We start from the raw sequence: 14,514 nt of genomic DNA, 5'->3' as shown, positions 1-14,514 counted from the left end.
TCGAATCAGTGGTTCGGAGCATGTATTAAACTGCCAAAGTCACTCCTCTCAGTGGTGAACCATTGAAATTTCGAAACACTTATGACGTAACGAAGCCTGGCATACTGAAATCATGTGACTTTGGCAGTTTGATACATGCTCCAAACCACTGATTCGAAACAAAAGATTCGTAAAGCTTCATAACTTTAAGGTTAAACCACTGTAGTCACATGAACTGTTTTAAATACATCTTTAGTAGCTTTCTGGGCACTGAAAGTGTTATTTGTCTTGCTGGCAATGCAGGCCTCACTGAGCCATCGGATTTTATGAAAAATACCTTAATTTGTGTTCCAAAGATGAACAAAGGTCTTACGGGTGTGGAACGACATGAGGGTAAGTAAATAATGACAGAATTTTCATTTTTGGGTGAATTAACCCTTTAACACGCCTCCATGAACAGCATTACTCAACCCCCAACATTTCACCAGCATAGGACTAGCTGACTGTAGTGTTGCCAAGTCTGTGGTTTTAATGCGAAATTGGGAAACTTGAGTTGTAAAATTGATTTTTTAATTCCGCAGGTTGATTGGCCACCATTGGGGGTTAGGTAGGCACCTCAGTCATTTCCTGCTGGTATTGAGAATCAAACCAGCAATCTTCAGGTTACCAGTCTGACTCTCTAACCATTAGGCCACGATTAGCTTTCCAGCATTGGAGAGACCTAAGCAAGAAGGCCTGAAAACGGACGCAGAGTCATAGGTGAGTAACTTTGGTTTTGAGTGTGTGCTGCTGTATATTTATCATCGTAGTGAATAGGTGGACATAAGTAGCCTTTAATTCAAAAAGTGGTAAAGATTAATGTCATTTTAGATTCTTGTTCTTATGAAACACTTCTTTTGGAATCTTTATTTTTAAGGCCCTATATGGTTGGTTTTTGATCACTGAAAATGGGTCAAATTCAACAATTTGAACATGGAGTTGCTTTCAGATCCCCATATCTATGGGAATAAACTATACAGGGCCTTGAAAATCAAGATTTCAAAAGGAAAGTTTATTAAGAATGAGAATCTAGAAGGATATTAAGTTATTAATATTACTATTAATTATTACTATTAATATAGTATATTAACTATATTTCAGAGTTACAGGCATGCAAACTTTGGAAAAGGAATATTTATGGCACTCAGACAGGTATGTTCTATGCAACCGAGTTGACAGAAAAACACGAGATACATTTCTAGTTTAACATTATTTGTTCTTCAGATATTCTTCTTTAAAAGAAAAAAAGTATCAGCTCTATGCTAAGTGACCTACATTTGGTTTTTGACCACTGAAAATGTGTACAATTTACTAATTTACTCATGGAGCCGCATTAAGATCTCCATATCTCTGGGATTGAAATATCGAGGGCCTTTAAAATGAAGACACCAAAAGGAAAGTTAGTTAAGAACCAGAATCTAAAAGTATATTACGATATCTTTAATATCTTCTTGAGTTACAGGCATGCAAACTTGAGGCAAAAAACAAGAAGTGCTTTTTGCCATTTTTGAACGGTCACTGTTGGCATATAATGAAAGAAAGATTGCTAAAGTCAACAGATTTTACTAATAGACCTACCAATCTCTGTGTAAAAAATAAAATAATGATGCTGCCATCTTTCTAAAGTCATTTTTACACCCCTGTAAAGCAGCTCCAGATCTCAAGTGAAAACTGTCATTTTGACCCCCCTCTACAAAATAGTGCATTACTCAGTAAACATACATCTGTGACATTTAATATTTTGGTTTTCATCACTATTTATGTTTATCTTTCTACAGAAAAAATATTAACAAAATCAAACATTTCAGCCGGGAACAGTAAGGGAAAATGTGGACAGCCCCGCCAAGTTCCATGTGGGAAAAAAATGTGAATAATCATTGGCTACCTTCACACCGTCAGTTTTTGTGAGTCTTGACGTTCACACAGAAACTTACAGTAGCGTCTCGAATACTGCCTGTATGAATGTGCAATGTGAGTCAAGCCCGTATTGTCTTATCAGTAACCGTAGCTAGCAACTGTGACTAAAATAATATCAAAGATGGCGATGTCCATAAAACTGAAGTCTTATCACTTTTGAGAAGACAAGAGTCCAATCAAGCCGCAAGATCATTGGTCAAATCTCCATTTGCATGTTATACAGTCAGTCTATGCCAAGCATTAATATGAATGGTGACAGCTATTATAGGAGTGTCTTGATGCAGTGCAGGAGAAGCAGTAAAAAAATGCTGTCTGCTGTGCTGTCAAACTTTAATTAATGCTGTCACGTAACAAATTTGCTTCTCACAGGTAAAATTAAATGAATTACTAATTACAACACTGAAATAATGTAAAGCCTGTACAAATAGCCTACTAGAAATTGTGAAATAATGCAATTAATTGGCAATCATGTAATAAACAGTACACATTTCAATTATCCATTATTACTTTTATGTCACTTTGGTTGTTTCCAATTATAAGTCCAGATATTTTAATCAAATACACAAATTTGTTTGAAGAAACAAATTAGCCAGAGATCATTTATCATGATTAGAAGATCTGGCATCTGTCAAATCATCTCAGATGTATTAAAGGATTAGTCCATTTTCAAATAAAAATTTCCTGATAATTTACTAAATTGTCATATACAACATGCTAGTGCAAGTATATAACAGTTAGTTCAAACTTTGACCTGTGGAGGGCAATAATCCACTTAGCAGCGTCTACACTGCCGGATTTCTAATAGAGAAGAAGAAGAAGAAGAAGAAGAAGAAGAAGAGAGCTAGTTCAAGATGAGCATCTATGGTTAAAACGTATATAATTTTTAATTTTTTTTTAGAAAAGAACTGATCGTTTCACTAGATAAGACCCTTATTCCTTGTCTGGTATCGTTTAAAGCCCTTTGAAGCTGCACTGAAACTGTAATTTTGACTTTCAACCGTTTGGGGCCAATTGAAGTCCACTATAAGGAGAATAATCCTGTAATGTTTTCATCAAAAACCTTAATTTCTTTTCGAATGAAGAAAGAAGGACATGGACATCTTGGATGACATGGGGGTGAGTAAATTATCAGGAAATTTTTATTTGAAAGTGGACTAATCCTTTAAGCGAGGTACAAAGAATGGACCCCTGGTACTCTGTGAAATACACAATAATAAACAAACAGGAAACAGTACCTGGACACTGTGTTTATTGTGGCTGGGGATAAAGCAACACTGAAGAAAGTATTGCCTATATATTACCAACACATAAGAACTTCTTATCACTATTCACTGTTATACTCCATTCCACAATGTATATAAAGCCCTCCCACGTGCTCCATACACCAAATCAATACAGTTCTTGAACATTCCACTAGGATCTGACCAGATAGCTTTCTTCTGACATCCTTCACTGTCCCTGCTTTTCCAGAAATACAGTATCTCACAAAAGTGAGTACACCCCTCACATTTCAGCAACCATTTTATTATGTTCTCAAGCGACAATACTATAGAAATGAAAATTGTATATACTTTAGAGTAGTCAATGTGCAGCTTGTATAGCAGTACAGATTTACTGTCCCCTAAAAATAACTCAACATACAGCCATTATTGTCTAAATATCTGGCAACAAAAGTGAGTACACCCTAAATGAACATGTCAAAACTGTGTCCAAAGTGTCAATATTTTGTGTGAGCACCATTGTTATTTAGCATTGCTTTAATCCTCCTGGGCATGGAATTCACCAGAGCTGCACAGGTTGTTGCTGGGATCCTCTTCCACTTCTCCATAATGACATCACAGAGCTGCTGGATGTTAGACACATGGCACTTCTCCACCTTTCGCTTGAGGATGCCTCACAGGTGCTCAATAGGGTTCAGGTCTGGAGACATACTTGGTCACTCCATCACCTTCACCTTCACCTTCAGCTTCCTCAGCAAGGCAGTTGTCATCTTGGCGGTGTGTTAGGGGTCATTATCATGCCGTTCAGCCCAGTTTCTGCAGGGAGGGCATCATGCTCTGCTTCAGAATGTCACAGTACATGTTGGAATCCATGTTTCCCTCAATGAAGCAGAGCTCCCCAGTACCAGCAGCAATCATGCAGACCCAGACCATGATGCTACCACCACCATGCTTGACTGTAGGCAAGACACAATTTTCTTGGTACTCCTCACCAGGGCATCGCCACACATGCTGGACACCATCTGAGCCAAACATTTATCTTAGTCTCATCAGACCACAGGACATGGTTCCAGTAATTCATGCTCTTGGACAGGCTGTCTTCAGCAAACTGTTTGCGTGCTTTCTTGTGAACCAGCTTCAGAAGAGGCTTCCTTCTGGGACAACGGTCATGCAAACCGACTTGTTGCAGTGTGCGGCGTATGGTCTGAGCACTGACAAGCTGACCTTCTGCTTCTGCAGCCTCTAAAGCAATGCTGCCAGCACTCATGCATCTGACTTTTGAAGCCAGCTTCTGCACCTGATGCACAGCACAAGGTCTCAACTTCTTTGGCCTGTTCCGAGTGGAACCCGTCTTGGAAAACCTCTCTCTATGACCCTGGCCACTGTGCTGTAACTCAGTTTCATGGTGTTATCGATCTTATAGCCTAGGCCATCTTTGGGAAGAGCAACAATTCTAATTCTCAGATCCTCAGAGAGTTCTTTGCCATGAGGTGCCATGTCGAACATCCAGTGATCAGTATGAGAGAATTGTTCTCAAAGCACCAAATTTTAACTGCTCTAATACAAGATACACACATTTGTATGGTCCTGTCAAGCAGACAAAAACATGAACATGATGAATAGGACATGTGGCTTTGCATGGTTAGAAGGCATACAACTGTTATCACTTAGGGTGTACTCACTTTTGTTGCCAGCTATTTTGACAATAATGGCTGTATGTTAAGTTATTTTCAGAGGACAGTAAATCTATACTGCTATACAAGCAGCACATTGACTACTCTAAAATATATCCAAGTTTCATTTCTATAGTATTGTCCCTTGAGAAGATATACTAAAATGGTTGCTGAAATGTGAGGGGTGTACTCACTTTTGTGAGATACTGTACTTCTCTTTTTAGCGAATGGAGGCAGCTTCAAAAGCGGCACATCGGAAACCAGGGACTCCAGAAGCATAAATGTCTGCCAGTTTTCAATTTTGGAAGAAGAATTGAAGCCAAGGTATTGTGCTGGAGCTGGGACAGCCACAGCATTCACACATTCCTCGGGTACCAGGATCTCTGCGTCCACTGACACAGGTCGCTTTGTAACAGCCTAGCAAGTTGCCCCATTTCTTATGACCTATTCCACCCTGTGTTCCCACAGTCAGTGGTTGTTACGATATTCGGCATCTGTGTTTTCTGTGTGGAGTGTTTTTCAATATGTCTGTGCAGGGATTGGTTGCTGAAGATAAACGTGATTGGCTGAACCTGCTGATGATGCTCCGTCTTAAGAGCAGCGCTCTTGGAAAATGGCGAGCTCATTCTGGTGTTGGCTTTCTGGTGTGAGGAGCTCCAGATTCCTTCTCCCGTGGACAGATTTCAAACCGCTTGTTGTTGTTTTTTTGTTTTTTTTGTAAATGGTTCATATTTTCGTTGTGAAGTGATTTAGTTACATTACTGTTTGTGCTTTAGGAGTGTAGGGGTGTCCTGCCATTTATTTTGACCTTGTTTGTGATTTGTTTATTTTAGGGCGTTAAGGAAGTTTATTATATATTGTTTCTTTTGTTAGGATATTTATGTTTTATTTGTAAGTTATTTTGTTTGTTGTTTTAGCCTTGGGACACCCTGAAGCTATGGCTCCTTTATTTAATTCTTTTATGCCACTTCAATAAATCATTTGTGGATCTTACTTTTTATGTCTGTGGTGATCTGTTGGCTGGGGTTGGCTTCCAGTTTACCATCAAACTCACTTCAAGCCCTTTTTCTTATTAGAACGGGGTGTAACAGTGGTGAACAGTAACTAAGTATTTTACTTACTTACACAGCAAAATCCCCAGTGTTAAATTAACACCCAAAGTGTACATGAGTCCATCTTGCCAGGTGTTAAAAAGTAACACTGAAGCAGTGTTAAAGTTAATGAGATAATTGATTGATGATTGAGTGATGATTGACAATTAGTGGTGACACCTGATGTTAATAAGCATAATCATTAAAGGAAAGAGAGAAAAAAAGGTGTTAATTAATGTTTTATGGAATGTTTCATTTCAAGTCACCATGACAGAGGTCAGCGTTTGCTTTAGTTGGGCTCTTGACTCTTTACATTTTATTATTAGTTTTTCTCTGGCTGCTCCAACTTTGTGTTTGTAAAGCACATTTGTCATGGCCAGAGAAAATATGATCTGGTCACAATATGTTTTGATGATGATATTATCATCATGCAATGGCCTGATGTCATTTAGAGTTTAAATCTCTGACTGTATGCTTGATGTGCAGCTTTAGAATTAATGATTGCAGTCCTGTGATTTTACAGCTTGAGATCCAACAGCAGTATGAACGTTATTTTTTTTTTTTTTTAAGAAAAATACATTATGCACAGAAGCTTCTGTGTTTAGACACACACAGACATCAAGAATCAGCATATGATTCTCAAGAACAGTGACAATAAATAAATACAAAATACTGACAAACAGATAAACTCTGAACATCACAAAACAAGCTACTGTCACAACAAAACAACAGAAAAATAAAAGCAAACATGAACAATCTACGAAAATTACAGGACAATTCAGCTGCATAATTTATTCATGCAGCAATGCATGATGGGAGCATGGATGAGTTTTGATTGGCTCTCATCATGCACTGCAACATGAAGCACTTTGTTTGATTGTCACCATTGTTGAGGGTCATATGCTGATTCTTGATGTCTGTGTGTTTATCTATATGACTGGTTAACAATACTGGATGTCACCAATGAATCTAGCCATTTCACAATGAGAAAGTCATCATCAAAATGACTGTGCTTCCCAAAGCATTGTCAACCTAAATTGATCAACTTTGGCTTACAACACTTCTGGGAAGCACAGCCCAGATCATAGTTTCTCTGGCCATAACAAATGTGCTCTACAAACACAAAGTTGGAGCAGCCAGAGAAAAAATAATGTTAATAAACAGAGTCAAGAGTCCAACTAAAGGAAATGCTTTTCACCAACATGGTGACTTCAAACTAAACTTTCATTAAAACATTAACATCTAAACATCTGTTAATTCTCAATAAGAACTTTTGTTGATGTATGACAGAAATAAAATCAAACTGGTTAATAATAAGTGTAATAATGTTTAATGGCTGGAAGTCAGTTGTAGTTGTTGTGTCTCTCTCTTTTTCTCTTGTTGTTTCTTCAATGATTCTGCTTATTAACATCAGGTGTCACTACTGATTGTCAATCACCACTCACCACTACTTTTTAAACAACCGGCAAGATGGACTCATATGTACACTTTGGGTGTTAATTTAACACTGGGGATTAAGTACATTTATCAAGTATCTCTATTTTTATTTACTTCCCTACATTCAAAAGAACAATATCATACTTTTTACTCCACTACATTTCATAAAGCATGTCATTCCTTATTTTTTTTAACTGATGAAATCGTCACCCACTCTGAAACAAGATAGCAGTGTCCAATTCGTGAACGAGCTGATTCTTTTGAATTAACCAGTTTAGTCGATTCGCAAGCCGCACAAAACGATTCATTCGTGAATTAGACCGATCCGATCAGATTATTTTAATTTTTCGTTATTATATAGATATTATTCGTTATTTTACTTTATTTATTTCATTTCCCAACTAATGACTCATCTGGGCTTTCCGGTAAGTTGCACATAAGGGGAAAAAAAGTAGCTTTCTTCCACTTAAAAAGAGTTGTGTACTTTTAAGCACTTTTTATTTTAATATATCTCTTTACATAATTTTTTTTTTCTACTTAAAACCTATAATTTCGTTATTTTACTAACCCAACTAATGACTCATCCGTGCTTTCCAATAGGTTGCACGTGAGGGGGGAAAAAAGTAGCTTCCTTCCACTTAAGAAGAGTTGTGCACTTTTTATTTTAATATATTTCTTTACATAAATACTATTTTCTACTTAAAAGCTATAATTTCGTTATTTTACTAACCCAACTAATGACTCATCCGGGCTTTCCAATAGGTTGCACGTATTAGATTAGCACGGAAATATCTGTGCATGTGCTACCAGTACTCCATCAGAGTGGGTCTTCAGCACAGCGGGGAGTGTAGTTACTCCAATCCGCAGCTTATTAAAACCAGACAAAGTGAACATGTTGGTATTCCTGGCCAGAAACATTGAAATTTAAACATGGTCTATGTATGTAAATCCCGCATTTCGGTCTGAGTGTTGTTCCCGTTTTCTTGTTCTTTGTTGTTCTTCTGTGTTTTAATAAATTTGTGTTATCAGAATCACCTTCATTCTTTCATTTGATTTGACATTATGGCCAAGGAAAATTGTCTTTAAAGGTATTTATTAACCAGACAAAAGTTAATTGACGTTCGCTGAATTCTGGGTTTATATCTTAAACTGCCGCTTCAGTGCAGTATAGCCACAGAGCTATGTAACAATGAGCACGATCTCCCAAGATACTACAATAGTCTACTAATAATTCATTAATAAGGGCTGTTTTCTTGTACAAAATTAAATATTTTAAGTTAAATGTACAGTGTTAGACATGTAAAAAAGACAAGATTCTAACAATGTCAAGATCAAATGCCTGACACGGTATTTTCACAGACTAACACACGTCACGTCTCTGACATAGACTGCAGTATTTAAAATAGCATATATGCATTAGTTATATTCTTAATTTAATTTACAGAGCAATTCCTGCAAAGATTTTAGGTTAACTATAGTCTATAGAAGAGACTAGGATTAGTGTGTGTATTTTTTTACAGTCTATGGTGTCGACTCGCAAGACTCGCAGCGGGGTGGGGGCGGGGCATCACGATGGTGTCTCTCCATCGTGATGTCGGTCAGCCATCATGATGGACGATGATATCCCTAATTACACAACCCTAATTACAATAACACAAATTAATGCCAATGTAACGCATCTTCCCTTCTGCTGTAACAGTTTCAAATGATAGTAGAACAATTATAGCATTTTTCTTAAAATGTTAACACATTTTGCCCCATGTGATGTCTGTTTTTATATTGTATTTGTCAAGACATTCATTTTGTTTTTCCTCATTTTACATACTATATGGTCTATTTTGTTATTTTCTGCTTGTTTGTGCACTTGAATTATCAGTACTTATCAGTACTAGTTATCATGCTTGGAAGGCTACTTCACAGAGCACTCACTTGCAGTGTTATATCGACTTATTATAAGCATTTTTGGTACTGTTTTTTGGGCTTGGCTCATAAAGCAGTTTATGGAGTTAATAAAAGGCCAATTGTGGGTCATGATATTTTGGCCTTATTTTCAATATAAAGCATTTGGATTATTTTATTATGGGCTTGTTCTTGTTTGCATTTTTTTTCTAGCAAGATTTGGCAAAATGAATGAGTCAAGGCTCGTACTTCCTTCCTTGTGATTTTCATGCACAGCGCATACAGAAGAGAGAGAGAGTTTAAATATGTCATTAACAACTAGATGTTAATTTCGGTTCTGTACACACTGCATATAATTTTGTATACTACAAATACTACATGTCACTACTCAACCAGCTACTGAGAAAATAAGCAGAAAAGCATAAAGAACTTAGATTTTTGATAAAAGTCTTTGGTCAACCAAATGTTGGAAAAAAGCTCAGTTGTCACTTCCTCTGTACAGAACTGAATATTTCACAACTGCAGACTGCTTTACGATTTGATCCAGTCCTAAAAGATGTTAAGTATTAGCAAACAATTCTTTATGGCTTACATGCAGTGAAATTACACTCTCTTAAATTCACATTATCAGTGACTGCACAATGAAAAGTTCAAAATTCACCCCTATAGAAGTTTACCCATCTACGATGACATCTATAAGAGCCCCAGAAATGTGAAAAGGGTCAAATGAAGGATTGAGGGTAGAGGGGGATAAAATTTCTATATTTTACACAACAGCAAACCTGCAAGTTAGTGTAGGAGCACCACAGACTAACATTAAAACATCACACTTACTATGTCAGACGGAACCACTGTTTGTCTTGTTTTCTGGAACAGCAAGAGGAACAGTAACTCACTGACTCATCTTCAGAGCAGTCTTTCTGCTAAACATACAAAAGAAGTAGCTATGATCAAATCAAAACAGTCTCATCTTTCACATTGTAATAAAAAAGAAATGCTGAAGAGTTCATTTCTGATGACAAAATCCTTTTTTTTTTTTTTTTTTTTTGCATTTTTCTCATTAAAACCTCACTTACATTTTTAAACCAAGATATTAACAGTGACTGTCAACAGACTATCCCCTGGTTTCACAGACAAGGCTTAAGGTAGTCCCAGACTAGAATGCATGTTTGAGCTGTTTTAACTGAAAGCAACTTCCACTGACAAATCTTAAAATATATCAGTATCGTTGTTTTGTCTCAAGATGCACACCAGTAATGTTTTTTTCTATGGTATGTTTATAAAAGCTACTTAAACACCCTAATTGAAATAAGGCCTAATCCTGGTTTAGCCTAAGCCCTGTCTGTGACACCAGGCCAATATGTTTAAAAATCATGTGCATTTATATGATGAGATGAAGACTGCAGTCATGTCAGTAGCCAAATAAAAACTGATTTAGCCTTACATGAAGTGGGATGCCTCTCAGTAAACCCTGTTATTAGACACTTTGCTCCAGTTCACAAAATAAAAAAAGCACAGCATGCAGAGACAAAACTCTCATGATTAATTAGCATTAATTTTAGGTTAAAAGCATCTTTTCATCTGTTCACACAAAGTACAAACATGTATATTAATGCACAAAAACCAAAATCAACTCAATCACCACTAGAGAGCTTCATTCATACAGCACAAAAAGAACAAGCATATAATCTGAATTTATACTGTATAGTTTGAAATTGAACTTTAGAATTTGATGGCTATATGGAAGTGCCCTACCTGGCAAATCTGTAAGACTATAATAAAAAGAAATGTCACATAACATATTAAGATTCCAATCTATGTTCATATCAGTAACACGTATTTGTCCACATGATGCATTTCTCTTGCATTCATTGTTAAGTAACAGTCATTGCTCAAATGTCAGCTTCCTTTCTTGCAAAGTTGCAAAATACTGTAAAGATGTGATGACTACAAGGCATATGAGGATCATTACAATAAATGCTATTAAAAGCCAGGAGCAGAGAATCCTTTCAAGATGTTTATAAAAAAAAAGATGTGAATAAACCTTGTCAGTGGTAGCAAATAGTCTAGTCACATATACATAGACCTCCTGGGTAACAAACTGATGGCTGGACAGTTTTCCACCAAAAAAGCAAAAAGCATCATAGAAATGGTCCACATGGCTGGTGCACCTTACACAAAGCTTCCATACAAAGACTATAGCGCAAAAGTCATATGAACTATTTTTTATGATACTTTTATGGTGATTTTTGAGTTTGAAATTGAAAAATAACTATCCACTTTCCTTGTTGAAAAGAGCTACTTGGACATTCTGTCTAAAGCCATTATGACAAACGACAAATAACAGAAGTCATTCATTATTCCAAACCTGTATGTCATTTCTTCTTCTGTTGAACACAACAGAAGACGATATGTTGATAAGAATGTTTTGTATATACAATGAAAGTCGAATGGGTCCAAAACAACATTGGACACTGACTTTCACTTCATAGACAAAACATAAGATTTTTTTTTTTATATTACTCAATGTCTGGCTAAATACTATATATTAGTAATAGGCAATTAGGCAATAAAATATTTAATAATAGAAAATGTCATTTTTATTTATTTATTTATTTATTTATTTATTTGCATTTTCCTCATTAAAACGTCACTTAAATTTTTAAACAAAGATATTAACAGTGACTGACAATAGACAATATGTTTAAAATAATGTGCATTTACATGATGAGATGAAGACTACAGTCATGTCAGTAGCCAAATAAAACTTGATTTAGCCTTACATGAAGTGGGATGCCTCTCGGTAAACCAAGTTATTAGACACTTTGCTCCAGTTCACAAAATAAACTTTTTCAACTTTTTTTTTGGTAATTCACTGTATCTCTCTGTTCAATGGAGAAGCAAGTCTGAACTTGCTATAAGGAAAACCCAGTACACATTCCTCAGCTTCCTCATCCTTAGGCTAAATTATTAAAGTAACAGTATAACTATAGAGAATATATTAAACTTAGAAAATATTGACTATGAAAAGCCAGAACATGATTGACTTTCTGTCTGGGATGATCAGTCAGCTCTGGAAGTGATGATTCTGAGCATGATGAACACAATGATAAGCCTTATACGATCAGACATTTGAAGAAGTTAGTATGGACTAAATCCTTGTTTTCCAGCAGACATGCCATGACATGATGAGCCTGCCTAAATCTGTTTGACATATTTGATTTAAATCTACAAGTAAAAACCTGTTAAAAGCATTTAAAATTACTTCAAGATGACAAGAGAATCAAACTAAAGGGGCCAGTTGATTTTATGAAGTAATGCGATTCCTGTTTCTCTCTTCAGCTGGTGTTTGTGGTCTAACAGACATTTCCTGACACTTCAAGTTTGTTAAAATAGCACTGCAACTATATTTTGGAGTAGTTATATACTGTTCTACGGGGAGCAACAAGCATTAAAATAAGCTAAAATATCTAAAAATCAAGATATGTCTCATATTTGGTTATTTTTCTAAAGGTTATACACATCTTTCAAGTTATGCCAAGATCTAAAGATCGGGTAGAAATAGTGAGGGGGGTAAATGGGCATTTCAAATATTGTTGTGGACAATGGGTGGGCCTTGAAATGAAAAAGGTTGAGATCCACTGCTCTATAGGCGTTACTATGCAACACGTGGGCATATTTAACTGTATCTTTGCATCGGTTAGAGACCTCATTGTTCATGGTGTGGCACTCATGTAATGTTACATTGTCTTTACTTTTAACACTCATAGTAGCTGACGCGTTGTCACGTTGTATTATCTGAAACCGTTTCATAACGACGTCCTCGACACTAAACAATTCACAAATACGAACACAAAAGAAAAAAGTCACTCGATTTTCAAGCAGGCGTGAGTTTTTTTTTTTAAACCGACATTTATAAAAAGTTGCATTGCCTCGTCACAAAAAGTATCATGGTCCATTAGTATTGCCTCACCTAACAGGTAAGTGAGTGCACGTCCTCCAGAAGCGCTCCATTGACTTTAAGACACTAGTGAATCTTTTTCTTCTTGGCCGTGGGCTCCAGTACTCCACGCGTTTCGCTTTTCTTTCATTTACACATCACAGCAGGACAACCCGGATCTTTCGGGACTCATTTAAAAGACGTTTAACCATAATAAAAAGTATTTAAACGTTGAAATTTTATGTGTAGTAAGTTGCTGGTATGCTTAAATTATGTTTATGAAAGGGAACGAGTGTTAAGAGAATGCCCGGGTTCATTTCTCCTCCCTTCTTGCTGCGCTTCCTACATGACGTCGAATGGGAAATGGGAGAGTTCTCCGCTCATATAGCCTACACCACTGGATCACAGTAACAGCCCAGAATACAGACTTCTTTATATTTTTGATTAAATAGTTAACTTTAGAGATAATCGAGAACGAATAAACAAACTGTTACAAATTCCAGTGAGCTGCCTATGCAACATTTTGAGGTGTCATAAGGCATCCTTGTCTAAAGGCTATACGGCATTTTACGGCAGCATCGATAGTCTACTTCACAGAGGATGCCAGAAGTTGTTAAGGTGTTAAAAAATGCATGATGACAGACGAGTACAGAGAAATATCGATTATCTAGATCCAACTCCTCCCACTTTACATATCCCTAAACCTACCCGTCTTCGCCCCCTGGATCTAAACCTACCCATCTCCACCCCCTGGATCTGGATCCAACTCCTCCTACTTTACGTATCCCTTAATCTATCGACTCCGCCCCCTGGATCTCGAGTGTTCTGCAGTGAAGGGCTACTAGAAAAAGCTTGTGATGTCAAGTGACCAGTTGTAGGCTAGTACTCGGAGCCAATCACCAAGATATCAGAGAAAAAGATAATCCTTGGAATACTGGAGTCAGTTCATTTGACCAGACATTCATATCCAGCCTGGCAATCATTCTCAGCTGCATATTCATCTCCAGTTGCCCTCAGGGAATCATTGTGTACTCCGTTCTCCCCTGTCCAACTCAGAGGCCTTCTCTTTCAGTCTCAAACATGGCCAATAGACCTTACTTTAACTACTTACTAATAGATTCACTATCAAAATGCTACAGCATGTAACTAGGTAGCCACTGCTTCAGACAACCCATTAGTAAATGATTATAAAAGCGAAAACCCTCAACAACACTGCTCGCTTCAGAAAGGTGAAGAAACACAATTTTTGCTGCAGACCCAAAGTTGTGCCAATTATATACCAAATAACCCCCTAAAAGGATAATTCACCCCAAAAATTT

The 14,514-nt window shown here is 36.8% G+C and overlaps 1 protein-coding gene and 1 long non-coding RNA gene across 8 annotated transcripts in view; one reads left to right on the top strand and one right to left on the bottom strand.

The window, feature by feature from the left end:
* Nucleotides 1-13,662, bottom strand: part of LOC127513801 (inactive rhomboid protein 2-like) — a 69,377-nt gene extending 55,715 nt beyond the window's left edge. The window contains exons 1-2 of one of the 6 annotated variants that reach the window (XM_051895855.1): nt 13,229-13,662; nt 10,090-10,178 (exon numbers count right to left, since the gene is read on the bottom strand). The gene's annotated coding sequence lies outside the window, so the exon portion shown is untranslated. Of the gene's footprint in view, nt 1-10,089; nt 10,179-11,010; nt 11,101-13,228 lie in introns of those variants that run through there. The other 5 variants (XM_051895857.1, XM_051895851.1, XM_051895852.1 and 2 more) reach the window with 5 other exon arrangements.
* On the top strand, nt 133-5,821 carry LOC127513813 (uncharacterized). Of its 2 annotated transcripts, XR_007930505.1 has the most exons (5): nt 133-372; nt 561-738; nt 1,120-1,170; nt 1,797-1,922; nt 5,053-5,821. It is a non-coding gene; the product is annotated as an uncharacterized LOC127513813 (long non-coding RNA). The 2 variants fall into 2 exon arrangements; XR_007930504.1 differs by lacking the exon at nt 5,053-5,821 and having other exon boundaries at nt 1,797-3,418.
* Nucleotides 13,663-14,514: the final 852 nt, after the last annotated feature.

This window comes from Ctenopharyngodon idella, chromosome 6 (genome assembly GCF_019924925.1).
Source record: "Ctenopharyngodon idella isolate HZGC_01 chromosome 6, HZGC01, whole genome shotgun sequence".
NCBI classification, from domain to species: domain Eukaryota; kingdom Metazoa; phylum Chordata; class Actinopteri; order Cypriniformes; family Xenocyprididae; genus Ctenopharyngodon; species Ctenopharyngodon idella.
Note: the sequence above shows the minus strand (reverse complement) of the source record. Positions and strands in the feature narration are given on the sequence as shown.